The sequence below is a fragment of the Orcinus orca genome, chromosome 5, assembly GCF_937001465.1.
Source record: "Orcinus orca chromosome 5, mOrcOrc1.1, whole genome shotgun sequence".
Lineage (NCBI taxonomy): Eukaryota > Metazoa > Chordata > Mammalia > Artiodactyla > Delphinidae > Orcinus > Orcinus orca.
The window spans coordinates 103120424-103132701 of NC_064563.1; the positions used below are offsets into that span (position 1 = coordinate 103120424).

Consider the following 12278-nt stretch of genomic DNA (forward strand, 5'->3'; position numbering starts at 1 on the left):
TCAGTTTTCAATTAGCCATTTTAGTGACCAGATCACAGGAGGTAACTAGTCCTGTTGTAACTTGGCAGTGACTCTTGTTTGAAGGGTCCACCCATCCAACACACACTTACCTAGCACTTCCCAAAGTAGCTGATCAGTGCTACATAGTAATAAAGGCAAACAAAGACTTGAAGAGCTTTTTGTTTAACATTTTATCATATTTGTATTTAATTCTGGTGCCACATTTTTGAGATATTGATGAACTGTAACATAACTGAATGAAGGGGAGTTTTATTTATTTCAATATTGGTGTTATACAGGGTTAACGCCTGACCCAGCAAGGACCCTCCTGGACCCTGTTTCTAGGCTACAACCAGCACTGGTTGGACTAGTCACTGCCTGGGTCATAGCAGTTGTTAAATATTTTGAATATAACCCTGAACCTATTGAAATGTTAGGGCTGCAAGATATAGAAACTAACGAGTGTCTGCTCTACTCACAAACTCTTTCAGTTTCTGGGAAGACTCAGATATGTTGGGGCAGGTTCAAGCCACATGAGCTGGCCATTCTGGCCATGGGTGATTGGACCAGGGACAGACACTGTACCCAAGCTGAGCCAATGAGTTTCTCTCTTCAGAAACTTGACCTGAAAGACACAGCGGTTGGGACTTGTTGGGGCTGAGTCACCATAATGACATCATTGCCCAAAGGGGAAGGTCCATGAATTCCTGGTCCTACCCTATCCAGGGTTTGGATGTTTAACTCTACCAGTAGTAGCTTTCCAATAAATTCCCATTTTTGCTTACATTTGCTAGAGTAGCTGTTTCTTGTAACCAGAACTCTTAACTAATATCCTATATTAGCATGTGGAATGACTACTACTCGTTGTCTTGTTCACAGCCTCCAGCACCAAGCGTAGTGCCCAGCATGGATTAGACACTCAAGAAATATTTGCTGCCTCAATAAACAGCTCTCTGTAGGAAGGAGAAGAGCACCTTGAATCCATCCATCTATCTATCTATCTATCTATCTATCTATCTATCTGATTTGGATAAATATATAGGGTTGAAAATGGGGACATTTCATCCACATTGCTGGAGTATGTATGATCTCTGGAGGAAAAACAGATTTACGTGCCTCTTGCTTTTGCTCGTAATTTTTTCTTCATTAAAGTTTCCTCCCAACTAAAAAAAAAAAAAAAAATTTGTGTTATAAAGTAGTAGCACTTAGAAATGCTTATATGTTGATGAAATGGATGGATAAAAATCCTTTACAACAACCCTGCAAAGCAGATGTTATTCCTTCTTAGGTAAAAACCAAGGTCTAAGAGAGGTCAAGTCACCCACCTACAATCACACAGCTAATTAGTAGCAAAGTCTGAATTTTGAACTCATCTCTGTTTGACTCCGAAAATCAAGGCTTTTTCTAATGTGCCAATCATCTCATTGTATTCAAATAAATACTTTCCTTTTGTGATTTATTTATGTAAGAATATGAAAAGACCTATAAGGATACAAACATTTAAAACGCACTTAACTAGGGCTTCCCTGGTTGCGCAGTGGTTGAGAGTCCGCCTGCCGATGCAGGGGACGTGGGTTCGTGCCCCGGTCCAGGAAGATCCCATATGCTGCGGAGCGGCTGGGCCCATGAGCCATGGCGGGCGTACCGAAAAAAACAACAACAAAAAAATTTAACTATACTATGGACTCTTTTTTATGGAAAAAAATGAAAAAATATTAAACAAAATATAAAATTTGATAAATAGCAAATAATCCTGTGTACAATATAAGATATTTGAAATTTGTTCTTTGTTTCTTCAGGTATGCCTATTTTTTTTCTACTTCAGGTATGCCCATTTATTTTCTAACTTGTTCCCTACAGGCTGGGACTTTATTATATATAATTCTAGTATGAGTATGTGAAATTATAGCTTTCAAAATAAATATGGTTTTTATGAGTGAATAAAAAAACACTGTATATGAACTTCTAGGGAAAATATAAATCATTTACTTTAATAGGCTCAAGGAAATAACAACAAGCAGGCATTGTGATTGATATGATAATGGATATGCACATAAATATATTTCATAGAAAATTAAATACACAAGAGTAGGAATACATTAGTGTTTTAGACTGCATAATTTCTCTGAAGACATTATCACAAGCACCAAAACCTTGGGAGTTTGGGATTGACATGTACACACTGCTATATTTAAAACAGATAACCAACAAGGACCTACTGTATAGCACAGGGAACTCTGCCCAATATTCTATAATAACCTAAATGGGAAACGACCTCAAAAAAGAATAGATACATGTATATGTATAACTGAATCACTTTGCAGTACACCTGAAACTAACACAACATTGTTAATCAACTATACTCCAATGTAAAATTTTTTTAAATTAAAAAAAATAAATAAAGTCACTGTAGTAGCCAGTTCCATAGCTTCAACTGACATGTTGATTTGTGGTTCATTTAAATGCATGTTTCATTTAAATGCATGTTTCATTGAAAAAGCATGAATACTACTTTTGAATATTCCCCTTGCCCACCCAAAACAACCTGGCCATCATCCAACAGAAGGGAAATTGTGATCTCTCAGAAGAGATTTTATTATACAAATTATACTGTAATCATTTTTCTTAAAATGAAAGCAGACTATTGCATGAACTTTTCTACATTGGTTTTGAAAACACAGCATCACCACCACCATCAACAGCAGCAGCAGCAACAAAAACTTCTAAGCAGTGACCTGTAGTCTGGACAATACTTGGTCAACATCTTAAAGTGCTAGAACTCCTGGACTGCTGGGGAGAAATGCTTGGTATTTAGCATGAAAGCCTTGGCTGTTTCTTAGAGGAATATGTGTTTGGTTTTGATTTCAGCTTAATATGATTCAGTGGCTGGAAACGTGACTGCTAAAGTAACAGCCAACACGAACAAGTCTTTCAGCTGGGAGAGGGTCATGCAGGGATTAGGCTCAGGTGTTGGGAGAAGCGTTATGAAGGGTGGGTTTCTGTGATCTGTGAAGTTCATTGGCAAGGGCTAAAATGCTGGCTGGCAATGATGGGAATATGATCTTAAACACATTTTGTGGGGAAGAAAAGTATTTTAAAACATTCTTTAGGCCTTTGCTTTTGAGGCAGGAGATAGATGGACTCCAAGGCTAGGCATTTACAACTAGCCTCCTGTTAACTTTTCCTGAGGAAGGAGGCAGGTGGGCTCTAGGCTAGATATTTACAACCAGCCTCCCATTTGCACTTCGAGATAGGAAAAAAACAACAGGGACAGGGTCAATAGCTGGACTGTGGACACTTTAAGATAACAGTCACTGCGGGGACAGAGAGAGGCTAAACCCTGTTTGAGGAAAGATCAATAGGTCGCATATTTCCCGTCCTTGGGGCAAGGGAGACACTGCACATGTGCAGAAAGGAGGGGGCACCACCCCATAATAGGTGATGCCAAGCCCCCCCATAGACCTCTGGACTGGAATCCATCTTGGAAAAAAGTTGTGCACGCATGTTGGGGATGTGCCTAGGGAAGGTCAGGTGTGGGAAAAGAAACCAGATAATTGGCCAAAGTTAAAAAAAAGACCTGGAGGAACTGCCCTATATAAGTGAGTTAGACACCTCTTTACTGTCCTCCTCTTCATTAGGGAGGACGCCCACACCCCTTTCTCTCTGGGTGTGTATCTCTGCCTTACTTCTGTCTTAACTAAACAGTTCCTCCGTGTGCTCTCCCACTTGTGCTGCGCCTCTAATAATGTACCTGTTTTTACATGTTTGCCTCCTTGAGAAATGCATTTTTCAATGGGGGCAAGGGCCAGGGGAATTTTGCTTTTAGCTTCTAGACCCTGGTGGACTGGTGGCTAGGATTCCTGGTTTTCACCCAGGCTACCCATGTTCAGTTCTTGGGCAGGGAGCTAAGATCTCGCTTCAAGGCACCGCTCACTGCTCACTCTCCGAGATCAGTTTTTCCCATCCCCCTTTCCTCTAAGAAATCTAGACTAATGGATAACATTTTAAAATTTATTTTTTAAAATAGAAACCTATTTTTAAAATTAAAACATTAATTTTAATTTCCCTATACTTTTATTATCTTCATTCTTACAATCTGGACATGAATAGGAGATTTTATTTTATTTTATTTTTTTTTGGCGGTACGTGGGCCTCTCACTGTCGTGGTCTCTCCCGTTGCGGAGCACAGACTCCAGACGCGCAGGCTCAGCGGCCATGGCTCGCGGGCCCAGCCGCCCCGCGGCATGTGGGATCTTCCCGGACTGGTGCACGAACCCGTGTCCCCTGCATCGGCAGGAGGACTCTCAACCACTGCGCCACCAGGGAAGCCCTAATAGGAGATTTTAAATGAATAACATGAGCTGTTCTGTGCCGTGTTAAGAATGCAGGCTTTACCAAAGGCAACAGGGTTTGAATCCTGCTTTGCCTCTTTACTCAATCAAGAGGCACTGGGAATGTAGCAGTCAACAAAAGAGACAACAATCCCTGCCATCACACACCATACCTACTAGCTTTAGGACATTAGCTATACTGTGACTCAGCTTCCTCCTTTACAGGGATTATAAAGGTATCTACTTCTGGGCATGTCTTAAGCATTAACTGAGTTGATTTACATAAAATGTTTAGAACAGAGTTTAGCACATAGAAAGCATTTAATAAGTGTTAGCTATTACATTTAAGACCTTTGTTGTTATTGGTGTTAACTTGTTTTATTGTGAAGCATAACACACACACACAGTGGATCCCCAGAAGCTCCTGTACCCAAGTCTTTTTTTCAGGTTCTGCTTTCAGGGAAACCCAGATTTTGACGCAGCCCTTCATTGATGATGTGTGTTCCACGTATCTTCTCCCACTCTGTGGCCTTGCATTACATTCTTTAATAGGATGTTTTGATGAAAAGAAGTTCTTAATCTTAATCTAGATCAATTTTTCAATCTTATGTGTTTTTTGTGTCCTGGTCATGAAATCCTTCACTACCCCAATATCATGAAGATGTTCTTCTATATTTTCTTCCAAAATTTTAATTTTTCAAACTCTCACATTTATAGCCAGTTATAGCCCATCTGTCATTGATTTTGTGTTTGGTGAGTGGTAAAGGAAAGTTTCTTATTTTTTCCATAGGGTATCTAGTTGACTGTGGTAAGCAGAACAATGGCCCCACAAAGGTGCCCTTTTCCTGATCCCTGGAACCTCATAATATGCTACCTTCCATGGCAAAAGGGACTTTGCAGATGTGACTCTGAGATGAGGAGTTTATTCTGGTTATTATCTGACTGGACCCAACCTAACCAAATGGATCTGTAAAATAGAATCTTTCCAGGCTGTGGTCAAAGGGAGATTTAATTAGGGAAGAATAATCAGAGAGAGGCAACACTGTTGGCCTTGAAGATGGAGGAAGGGGGTCACAAGCCAACGTAGAGTGGGGAACATGGGTGGCTTTAGGAACCTGGAAATGGCGAGGAAACGAGTTCTCTCCTAGAGCCTCCAGAAAAGAACGTGCAGTCCTGCCAATATTCGATTTTATCCTAGTGAGACCTGTGTTGGGCTGCTGACCTAAAAAACGGTAAGACAATATATTTGTGTTGCTTTAAGCCACTAAGTTTGTGGTTATTTGTTATGTCAGCTACAGAAAATTAATACATTGACCCAGCACTATTTATTGAAAAGGCTATCATTTACCCACTTTTCTACAGCTCCACTTTTGTCATAATTACGTGTTTATCTATTCATTGTCTGTTTCTGCATTTTCATTTTCTCTCCTGTTCCAGTAGTCTTTTGGTCCATTTTTGTACCAGTATTGCACTCCTTTAACTTCTATAACTTTTTAATATTTTAAAATTATTTAATAGTTCTGTTAACTAATTCTCAGTAGAGCAAATTTTCCCATAGTCTTCTTTAACAGCAATTTGGCTTTCCTTACCTCTCTACATTTCAATATAAATTACATAACCACTTGTTAATTTCAACAACAATAACAAAAACTCATTGGGATTTTGATCTGTATTGCACTTGCACCATAGATCAATTCAGGAAGCTGACCTCTTTATAATACTGGTATTTAAAACATCTATGGTATATTCTTTCAGTTATCTGATCTTCCTTAATTTTTCTTAATAATGCTTGTAATTTTCTGTGTAGAGGCCTTGCATGTCTTTAGTTAGATTTATTCTTGTGTTTAATTTAATTTTATTTTAAATGGCATATTTTAAATATTTTGGGGTTGTTTTTTGGCTAATGTATACAGTTGATTTTTGTATACTATATAAACAATTTTTGTATATGGACTTTTCCTGTATCTTTGCTAGTACACTTATTAATTCTAAAAATTTAACTGTAGATTCTTTTGGAATTTTACATATGCAACCATATGACCTGTGAATAATGACAATTTTAGTTCTTTTCCTGTGCTATAACTTCGATTTCATTTTTCTGCATTATTCCATAGCTAGAACCTTTAATACAGTGCTGAATAAAAGTGGGGAGAACAGGTATTTGTCTTGTTCTTGATATTAAAGAAAAGCTTTCAATATTTCCCCAAGAAGTATAAGATTTGTTATATGCTTTTTAGAACTACTTTTGATCAGATTTGGAAGTTCCCATCTATTACTAGGTTGTTAGGAGTGGTTTTTTAAATTACACCTTTTATTTTGAGATAATTTGTAGATTAACATGCAGTTGTAAGACATAACAGAGAGAGTCTGTACCATTTACCCAGGTTCTTCCAGTGGTGCCATCTTGCGGAGATAGAGTGTAATGTTACAGTGAAGACCTTGACATTACAATCCAACAATCTTATTCAGACTTCTCTGGCTTTACTTATACTCATGTGTATTTAGTTCTATACAATTTTATCTCATGTGTAAGTTGACCATAGTCAAGATACAGAACGTTTCCATCACCATAAGGATTCCTCATGTTGCCCTTTTATAAGCACATTTCTTTCCTCTCCCTGCCTACTATTCCTAACTACTGGTAGGCACTAATCTGTTCCTTATTTCTAAAAAAAAAATTTTTTAACATTTTATATAAATCAAATAGATGATGTAGTATGCAATCTTTAGGAATTGATTTTTTTCACTCAGCATAATTCCCTGGAGATTCATCCAAGTTTTTTGACATAAAAAGAGTTCATTCCTTTTTACTGCTGAATAGTGTTCCATAGTAAGGATATATCCCACTTTGTTTAAACATTCACCTATTGAAGGACATCTGGGTTGTTTCAGTTTGGGGCTATTATGAATAAAACTCCTATGAAAATTTATGTATAGATTTTTGTGTGAACATAAGTTTCACTTCTCTGGGATAAATGTCCATGAGTGCAAATTGCTGGGTCATATGGTGTTTTCATGTTTAGGTTTATAATGAAGTGCTGAATTATTTCCCATTGTGGCTATACCAAAGAGTTTCTTTTCTTAAATTAATTTTTATTGGAGTATAGCTGCTTTACAATGTTGTGTTAGTTTCTGCTAAGGAGTTTTTTTTAAACCATGAATAAATGTTGAAGTTGGTCAAATATCTTTATCATCACCTGTTTAGTTGATCTTATGACTTTTCTCCTTTATTCTGTTACAGTGGTGAATTCTGTGGTAATCTTTGGATTTAAAGGAAACATATTCTCAACTGAGTTTTGTTTGTCCTTCTTTTTTAGTTCTTTTAAGTGTATGTTTAGGTTGGTTATCTGAGATTTTTCTTATTTCTTAGGTAGGCGTGTATTGCTATCAACTTCCCGCATGGAACTTCTTTCGCCGTTCTTTCTTATTATTCACTTTTCTGTTATTCAGGTTGAATAATTTCTATTTATTTGTCTTCAAGTTCAATAACCCTTTCTTCTGAAATATTCAATCTGTTGTTAAGCCTCTACATTGAATTTTTCATTTCGGCTATTGAACTTTTCAGTTCTAGAATTTCCACTTGAATAGTGTGGGTTAATTTCAGCTGGTCTGGATTGACCACAGGCTTATTTCCAGAGATACTTACCTTGTCCAACACTATAGAATGTATTAACTAAAAACAGATGTTCTAAAAAAAAAACAAAACAGATGTTCTCTAACCATTTAGAGATGAAAGAGGCATGGGAAACAAACACTTCTGCTGTCTAAGGGAATGAAATTCTAAAAATTTTGTAACTAAAGGCAAACTACAGTATTGAATAGGGTATCTAATTTATTCTCTACTTTGATTCCTATCATCAATTAACCTCTACACTAATGAAAGTTGATCATTGTTATTCCAGAATAAAAAGAAAGAAAGGGGAAAAGAGAAAAAATAAAAAATAACACAGCCCAGAAATTAGAGTGGATTCTAAGTGAAAAGATGGGAAGATACCTAAAGAGAAATTTAACCTCTTTCTAATTTTTATTAATTTGACCTTGGTTTATCAGATATTCATGCTGAAACTGACAGTTTTAATATAATTACTATGTGCCAGGCACTGTGCTAAATGGCTAATGTATTTTATTTCCATTTATTCATATAAGCACAGTAAGAAATCTTTCTTATTATCTCTACTTTACAGGTGAGGAACAGAGGTTCAGCAAGGTAAGTTAAAAACGGAAGTTGCTGAGCACAGTAATGAACCAAGTCAGGTGGGTAGACACTTCCTGGACCAGGCAAGTTTTGAGTTTGATTTTGAATGCAGAAACAAAGGCAAGAAAGGTTGGAACTGAGTAGTTTTTCTCCTACGAATCTTCAGGAAATTACCATGTTGTTGTCTGTCTAAACTATTGATCTGCACAAACCATGTCCAGTGGAAAAAAGACCTCTGGGTTAAACTTGTAAAGACCTGTAATGGATATTTGATAATGCCAAGGATGATGATGACTAATGGCTGATAGGGCTGAAGGTCTCCACCACAATGCAGGACTTTAATTAAAAGTTGGCTTTGATTCTCTGTAGACAGGTATGCAGCTTTGCCACATTGAACAAATTCTGGGCCAGAGATTTCAAAGTTCCAAAGTTTGCATCTCTTTCTATTGAAATCCTTCTCTAGATCTAAATTAAACCACCTTCTTGCCCCTCACACATTGCAATTTATCATGTTTTTCTTAACTCATTGATCCAACTCTGAAGAAACCATTAAGAAAATCCTTTCCAAACTCTTCTCTATCATGCATTTGAACAATAACCTTTGATTTTATTTCTACGCATCCCCCTGTTGATTTTACACCCTACTCAAAGAATTACTAAGTCTCTGGGACTCATATTTGTCCTCTGTAAAATGGAAGAAATTGTTTAATCATGACTTTGCTCCAAATCAGACTTTGCTCCTCTAAGTCCCAGGTGTTCAAAGAATTAATTCACACAATAGGATGTTGGAGGTGTGACAAACACAGAGAGAGGCATTGCCCAGATAGAAATAGAAGTAGCTCTGCTTTCTGTTCACATATTAATGTTCAATTAATTGAACATATTAATTGAACTTGACAGGATTTCATTTGAAGGGATCTGATACTAAAACAAATTTGAAAACCATTGGATTAGGTTCTTTCTAGCTCTAAGCAGTCTAAGATAATAACCTATGATTCTGCAATCTGAACAACAGAGGGAAGAGCTGTTTTATCTATTCACATTTTGCATGTTTTCAGAGACTTAGAAACAGATATGTTTCTAAGGAATTTAGTGACTAGGTATGTGGGTGATATATGAGGCTTGGCCGAGTGCACAAGTTGGAACTGATCCTGTCAGAGAGGGCTCCAGGGATGGATTCTTTTCTCATAAAATCGTTTATAGCCCCTCCTCAGGAACTAGAGAAAAGACTCATGTAGCTATTTTCCCTAGCACTGTTGACTCTGCTAATTTGACGGTAGCAGAACAGTGTTGGTGAATTTTAGGTAAAGCCAATAAGGAGAGTGGGACTTCAGCCTTCCCCTCCTCCTACACTCCTCCCACCCCACTGGCAGCTCCTCCCATTCTGGCTGGGGAAGTGATAGAGCAGAACTGAAGTTTATTTTAAACCTTTTGGGTCAGATACTTCAAAGCTGCCATGGCTACTGGAAATCTACCCCAACCTCTACAGTATCACGAGTCAGGATGCAGAATGTACCCCTTTTACAGCCTCTGGTGTTGTGAGGCAGTTGGTGACTGCCTCAAAACCTAGGGAGGGGCTTCCCTGGTGACTCAGTGGTTGAGAATCTGCCTGCCAATGCAGGGGACATGGGTTCGAGCCCTGGTCTGGGAAGATCCCACATGCCGCGGAGCAACTGGGCCCGTGAGCCACAACTACTGAGCCCGCACGTGCGATGAAGAGTGGCCCCTGCTTGCCACAACTAGAGAAAGCCGTTGCACAGAAATGAAGACCCAACACAGCCATAAATAAATAAATAAATAAATTTAAAAAAAAAACAAAAACCTAGGAAGGATGCCTGCCAGGTACTGTATACTCTATAGTGTGTATAAATCATAGGGTAGGGTTGGGGCAGAGAGCTTCATTACAAACTCCACTCTATTTTGAACTAAGAAGAAAGCATTCATAAGCTTCAAATTATTAACACTGGAATCACTAATGTAAATAATTGTAATGCTTTCTGGAGACCATTCCGTAGGATGGAAAAGTAGCAGCTCTGCATCTACCTGAGCTCCCCTATCTACCTGCATCAGCATCACCACTCACTCTCCATCCCCCACTCCACTTGCAGAGTGATCTATCTCAAATATCAGCCTGATTATGCCCTCTTCTGCCTCAATGTCTTAGATGAATTTCCACTGACTTCTGAATAAAATACAAACTCTCTGGAAAAACATACAAAGACCAGCTTCATCCTGCTCCGTTCTCCACCCTGTACCTTTGGTTCCTGCCATTCCGTTTTCACTCTAGCAGAGGTTAAAGCCTGAAGTCTCAGCCCAGCTGGGTAGAATGTTGAAAATATCTTCTTTTTTCTTTTAAAAAGAGTCCTGTGTTTCTCAAGCATGGTTCTCAAGTCTCTTTGAAACAAAATCAATGAGCATCTTTATTAAACACTTCTAAGGCCTTAGCCCCAAGAACTGCTGTTTCATATAGCAACAATTTAAACAGAGGTGCTACCAGCAAGTGGATCTCGTTGCCTTTGGGGGCTGCGGTCATGCCTCTCAAAGTGAATTTAGAGGGTCTACATCCCTGGTAGCCAGTGCCTGCTGGGACCAGATGCTGTGACCACCGGGTCCCCAAGTGCCCACCTCCCCCCCACGTGATGGGAGGTTTGGGGGGATGTACAATTCACCCTGTCCCCTACTGAGCTCTGCAGACCACGACGTGGGCGCCCGGCCCCGCGCCTGGGCCCACTCGATCCAGATTATGAAGGTGGAGGAGATCACAGCCAGCAGGTGTCCCCCACCATTAGTCAAGCAATTCCATGACTCCAAGATCAACTTCCGGCTGCCCCACCAGGTCCTGCATTGTCAGCACAAGCCATGCTTCACCACCAAGAGGCCCAACACCTTCTTTCATGTGCAGGCCCTCCCGGTCCCCAGGTCTGCCCAAATAAAACTCTTTGTTTAAACCAAAACAACCAACCAAATGAAACAAAACAAACCAAAAACAAAACCAAAAAAAACTTCTAATAATAGAGTGAATATTTATTGCCAGACATTAGGCTGTATGTTCTAGGTTAACTCTTTTAATCATTACAACAACCCTAAGAGGTAGGTGCTGTTTCTAACTTCATCTGATGGATGAGGAAACCGAGGCACAGAGAGGTTAAATAATTGTCCAAGTTCGTAAGTGGCAAAGCCAGGTTTCAAACGCTGGCGGTCAGGCTTCATGAGCCATCCTCTTAACCATGCTCCCTTATAGCCTCTTAGTAAAATGCAGATTCACAGCCTCCTTCACAACCTAAGGGTATACATTTCAAATAAGATTCCCAAGGTGATTCTTCTATACACTTGTTTGAAAGCCATTATGGCAAATGTTGCTCCAATAAAAAATAGTAGAAGGTGAGTGCCCTCTAGTGTATATACATGAGTATTACACGTTTGTTGGTGGTGAATCAGATCTTTTATCAGTTCCTTACAAAAGAGCCACATTTCATGATGTACAAATTTTTTTTTTAATTTATTAAATTTTTTTTCGGCTGTGTTGGGTCTTCGTTTCTGTGCGAGGGCTTTCTCTAGTTGCGGCGAGCGGGGGCCACTCTTCATCGCAGTGTGCGGGCCTCTCACTGTCGTGGCCTCTCTTGTTGCGGAGCACAAGCTCCAGACGCGCAGGCTCAGTAGTTGTGGCTCACGGGCCTAGTTGCTCCGCGGCACGTGGGCTCTTCCCAGACTAGGGCTCGAACCCGTGTCGCCTGCATTGGCAGGCAGATCCT

The 12278-nt window shown here is 39.2% G+C and overlaps 1 non-coding gene across 1 annotated transcript; it reads left to right on the top strand.

Moving 5' to 3' along the window:
• The first annotated feature begins 10960 nt into the window (after positions 1 to 10960).
• LOC117202436 (small nucleolar RNA SNORA68) lies at positions 10961 to 11092 on the top strand. The gene has a single exon (XR_004484767.1). It is a non-coding gene; the product is annotated as a small nucleolar RNA SNORA68 (small nucleolar RNA).
• The last annotated feature ends 1186 nt before the right edge of the window (positions 11093 to 12278 follow it).